We start from the raw sequence: 5,916 nt of genomic DNA, 5'->3' as shown, positions 1-5,916 counted from the left end.
AACTAAATCGGAAAATCTCAGTTTTCAAAAATACCGGTGTACGTAGCCTTAGCCCTTTGACAGACTGGCAACCTGTCCAGTGTGTGCGCCGCCTCCCGCCCTGTAGCAACTAGGATAGGCTCATGCCCCCCTATGACTTCGATAAGCAGAATAGAATGTAATGTATGGCTGTACACAGATGTTTTCAGATATGTGTTGCTGATCTTTAACTTTAAACATTTATTTTTAGCCAACATTTATTTGCTGCAACATCAAAGTGGTGTGACAGCTTGACTTAGCTGTAGACTTCAGTTACTTTGGGATGGTTTTAAACTTTGTTTTCTGTTAACACTAAAAGTGCCTTTAAAGGGGTATTTTGCTTACAACTTTTTTTTATTGGTGTGTTTCCAGGATTTTCTAAAAGGTGTTGCACAACAACAATGAAGTGTGGCCAGGGGACACTTAATGGGCATGCCAGCCTTTTATGATCTTGAGGAATAGTAGGGGCTCAAAAAAATGAATATTTAGTCTGTTCATTAACAATATATCTGGCTCAGTTGTAAGAATGATTAATAAGAAATTTGTGGGCTGAAAATCATTTAATGATATTTATCTCTAATGGTCATGAATAGAAACACCAAAACAATTTAAATTTCAGATGATAGTTTTCCTTTAGTGGCCTCAACTGAATGGGCTAAAATATCTCTCCCCCTTGTCACTCCGCCCAGGCAGAGTGACAAGGGGGAGAGAAAACAACCATAACAAATGTAACCTCACGGGGTCGGCCGGGCAGACACAGGGATCATGACATGTGGTACATCGCCCAATAAGTGGTAAATGTAATTGTATACGGTACTGGTAAATGACACATTCCAGCATTTCCGGAAGGCACATGAAAGGCAACTAATTTTATTGAGATTGTTTTTCTTTGTTAGCCTTTTTATATACCCCCTGACAACAGCTAACAAGTGTTGGGTGCCTTAGCTACTCTGCTGTAATTAAAGCAATTTGTGCCTTTAGCTATTGGTGATAAAATAAGTGATAATAAAAGTGGAAAGAATCAGGACATGCACTAAGAGTAGAGGTACCTCAGAAATACACTTAATTATATCCTTATATAGCATTTGATACACATGCATGTTACAACCCAGCTCAAAAGCCGCAACACAAAAAAGGAGACAAATACCATAGTGTTAGCGGGAAGAGTTTTTTTTTCTTAAAATGGAATACCAGGTTGGCTAAAATGGCTGGTGCCACCACGGCAAAGACAAGTGAGCTCCCTGGAAGCTTGCCTCAGGTATGCTTTTATCCACACCTGACTAGGTGTGGCCAATTAGCACCAGCTGAACACATTGAGGAGAATAGGGGCTGCAGAGGGACGTAACAATGCAATCATCAACACAACAGGTCACACAGTCTTCCTGGTGCTGTACTGTTTCTCTCCAAATGAACAGACTTTGAAGGTAACCAGACACAATCAAAGCATTAAAAAAACACTTCTTGTTTGAAGCTTCTTGTTTTATTAGTTTACAGCATTGGTTCAAAGGTGATTTCTTGGTTCTTACAGACAGAGATCAACAGCAAAGACCTCTCAACAGCTACAGGAAATATTCACATTTTTTATAAGGTAGGACACACATAATCAACCGGTCGTTACTGAAGTCCTCTCTTCATTGTTCATTATTTATTTGCTTCAATATGATGAGTTGAGTTTCCGTGGTGATGGCACAGAGATTCAGACACGTCATTAAAGTAAAAATGCAAACAACTGTAACTTGTACAGACTTTGCTGTCAGGTTTGCAGAGATTCAACACAGAAAAATAATTCAGGCTTTGGAGGGGCTTCTCTCAAATGTCTGACTCAGTGGAACGTCTACATTTAAAGAAATTTGTAGAATTTCTTAGAGATCGGTTAGCAATGCCCTAGGAACCTCTAGGAAAAAATATGTATTAACTGACAAAGGTCACTGAAGGTCACAAACTTAAATCAAGTGCAGGTTTTTGCAGTCTCTCATAATTTGCATGGAAGATGCTGAGCTGGCTGCAAACACTCACCATTTACTCTCTGAGTAAACAGAAACAGAAAAATGTTCCCTTATAAAGTAAAATGTTAAATGTGATGATCACATTAGTAAGACAAAGCCTTTACTTAGAAGGTGAAGAATCTCCATTTCCAGTTTGTGGCACAGTTTTCACGGTTTCATTACAGTTCAGAGAGCAGTTAACAAGTTATTTCTAGATAAGTTCCATGCAAACTTCTGGCAACCAATTTCTTGTCAACTGACAGTCAGGGAGCACACATTTTTCCATAGCGACCAGTGGTTGTACTCTGATGTGTCCCTAGTATTGTGGGACAGAGCCCTTAAAAATTAAGTACCTTGAGGGATACAATGTCCCGTTATGAGAGCAGCGTTTCCAGACTAAATTCAAATAATGCCCATATGGTGCCACTTGGACACCAACAAGAGAAACCTGTCCTTTTCATGTCTTAAAGAGAGCTTGATGTGAACCAGCCACAGGAATGACTGTACAGTAGTGTCCGAAACAAACAGACCCCAAAGGTTCAACAGCAGCATCTTAGAGCAGTGGTTTTCAAACTCGCCATTCATACTGTATGTGTCACTGATGTGGTGACAAACAAAATAAATTTGCAGGGCACAAAGTCTTTGAAAACCACTAACGCTCTGGTCCACTAACATAATTGGCTAACAACAAACAACTAGGATTATAATTCAGGTGTGAGTGTGTGAGCATCTAAACAGAAAAGCTTTAATGCCAAAATGTACTCCTAGGATCTCATTTGAAAGGAAACATCTTCTATTTTCTGAAAATGTGCCTGTTTAGTGTGTGAATGAAACTAAACTCAACACCTTAGCTGAGTTGCTGATGACCTGGTGGATGAAGCTAACCAACTACACTGAAAAAAAAAGTTCTTTCAATTTACTTGATTTTATTGTGTACATCGGTCCCACATAATATGAATAAGTATGACTGACTTAATTTTCCACTTTCCCTCAAGTAATTAATGCTTGTCAAATCAAAGTATTTTATTTACATCAGATTACTTTAAAAAATCATGTTTGATGTACTAATATTAATCTATTATCATAATATCAATGTATTGCATAATGTCGATATATTTTAATGTTTAACACCAACTTATTTTTATTTGCCAGTGGTACGCAATGATATTATGTAATGTAAACACATTGCAATTATGTTCCTGCAACACAAATTAGGGCTTTAAATCCTACTTAATTTTTTCAATTGAAATATCAACTGATCATTATTGACAAAAAAGGCAAAGACTGAGTGCTACTGAACAATTCACCTTTATTAAACTGTAACAGCAGTGAAAGCAGCAATTCTGCCATGAACAAGTCAAAAATCACATCCATATAAACTTGTTAACACATTTTTAAAGATAGCCTGCAGAAATAACTAAAAGAAAAAGTTAGTTTGAGAATATATTTGCAAATATTTCACAAAAAACTGACCTTAGCAGGAAACAAAAGAAAGTGCTTATAGATGATCCTGTCATCTCTTACATATAACATTTGTATTAATTACATAATTGAAAATGTAAACTAAATTAAGACTACCTGAAAAAAAAGCAACACGCGTTTATGAATAAACAGATTTACACAAAATATAACTTGTGTATTATTTGACAACAGTTTCAGCTTCTGTACAATTATTTACCTGTACAAGATTTCAACTAAGTTGAGCCTTAAATGACATTGTTACATAACTAATACCAAACACCTACATGAATTTTAATCTTCATTTTAAACATGTAAGCAGGACATTAAGGTTGACTTAGAACATATTGCTAACAATCGTCAGTAAAAATTTCTTACAACATAATACCAAAAGGAAAAATCATCCTTCATTGCAGTCACATGAGGGAAAAGCAATAAAAACATAAGCAGTATAACGTTACTGAACACAAAATGAAAAACTGCAAAGAATTGCAGAAGTGCAGTCTTTGACTTCTCAATGAAACAGATTGGATGGAGCTAAACTTTAGAGAGTTTAGCTCCATCCAGTTCCATGAACACCTTCTGGAAAACATCAAAGTTGTAGCGAAGGTCAGCAGGGTAGGCAAGGTTTAATGCATACATGAGTCCAAATAGCATTATCACAGCAAATGCTACATTATCCAAATTCTTCACCACCCTGATGCCTGCAAGGACAACTCTTGTTCATCTGCTGAAGCTTGCTCTTTAAGAAGATAAATTCAAACAGTGGTGTCTTCAACAGTCTCACTGATGGCACATTCTTCCATGCCCTGTAAAAAAGAAGCCATGTTAGTCATTTCCAAGTAAGTAATATGACACACTGTGGAAAGTCCAAAAAAAAAAAAAAAAAAAACCAACAACAAAAAAAAAACCAAAAACACAAGTACATACCACATACTCCCAGATAAGCATGCCAGGGTCTTCACCCATGTAGATACACACTCCCTTGACACACTCAGCATCAACATCTTCACACTGGAATGAAATGTATGTAATTAGCATCTTCATTCAGCCCTTGTCCTTCATTTAAGTTTTAATAGTGTACTTTACATGAATGTTTTTAAAGGAAAGGTGCACAAATTAATAATAGGTTTACTGGCAATTAATAATAAGTTGACAAAGTGAAGGTTAAAAAAAAACAAGCAGATGTAAAAATACAAAATGAGAGAATTTATCATGGGAAAACATTTGAAATCTTCCACAATTATAAAGTTTCATCAAAAGAGGATCATGTTAAGTGAATGTTGAGGCTTTATCACTTACATTATCCATTTATGCCACAATTCTTTTCAGTATTAGTCCAAGCTCTCCTCTTCTGTTGACCAACTTCACCAGGTTGTCCAAGTGGAGAGCCAGCTGAGCCAGGAACTTTGTCTGAGGGGGGATGGTGGCAATTCTCTTAAACTCAGCGTTGATCTGAAAACATGAGCACAGAGAAATGAGCTTCAAAGGTTTAATACCTGGAAGAAGGCTGCAATCACTCATGCTGAAGAAATGGGCTGTCAAATAACAACTGTGCCTTAACCATTTTAGGCTAATACCGCAAGAACTCCGTGTATGAGGCAAACCTTACCTCATGGACATCAAATAGAGCAGGCCATCTTGCCATGAAAGCCTCCACCATTGGTGCATCACGAACAACTTCATGTCTTCTGTATGAAAAAGTCTTTTTTATGTCCATGTGGTGGGCTTTGGCATGTCAATAGCTTTAAGAGTCCCTTTGTCCGCAACTTCTGAAACCGAGGTAAGGTAAAGAAACTCGTTCCCAAACAAGGAATCCATAAACTGAAGTCTGCCCTGAAGACAACACTGTCTCTTGACTTCAATGATGAGATCCTCAGTTGATTCAGGCGCTCCATTAGAGAGTGAGCCTTCGACAGGTTCCGTCAGCCAAAACAGTCTTTAGGACCATAGGACTCTGTAGGCAAAAAAGAATTACATATTCAGAAAGAATCATTTCAGTTTAGTTTTCATAAAGGTATCCATACCCAATAGTCAAAGTTATTAAGATCAGACATAAAAAAGAAGAATTTATCTAATGAAATACATGCGACTGAACCTATTACACTTATATGAATACCTTTTATTCCTTTATGCCTTTTTAAAGTCAAATGTGGACTGATCCAATCTCATAGTCAACCAATGGATAAGTATCAAGGAGTTCACAGAGTGAAATGAGAGTGAATATTCTTGTGGATACTGGGCTGAGCTCAAAAGCTCTGTCGTGCTCTCTGTACCAGCCACCAAGCTCTCTGACAATGTAGAATATGCTGTGGTACAATGCAGATATGGTTTTTCAGTATTCTGGCAATCCACCTGCTGCCCTTTGGGCCAGTACCATTCCCTTTCTATAAGTTATGCAAGGTTGACCTCTAGAATGTCAGGGAATATGTACCTAATGCAGCTTACAAAAAAA

General features: G+C 37.3%; 1 pseudogene; it reads right to left on the bottom strand.

Moving 5' to 3' along the window:
- Positions 1-3,998: 3,998 nt before the first annotated feature.
- On the bottom strand, positions 3,999-5,199 carry LOC148102062 (uncharacterized; annotated as a pseudogene).
- Positions 5,200-5,916: the final 717 nt, after the last annotated feature.

The sequence above is a fragment of the Neolamprologus brichardi genome, chromosome 7, assembly GCF_056152115.1.
Source record: "Neolamprologus brichardi isolate AB-2024 chromosome 7, ASM5615211v1, whole genome shotgun sequence".
Lineage (NCBI taxonomy): Eukaryota > Metazoa > Chordata > Actinopteri > Cichliformes > Cichlidae > Neolamprologus > Neolamprologus brichardi.
This window is presented reverse-complemented; position numbering and strand designations above follow the sequence as displayed.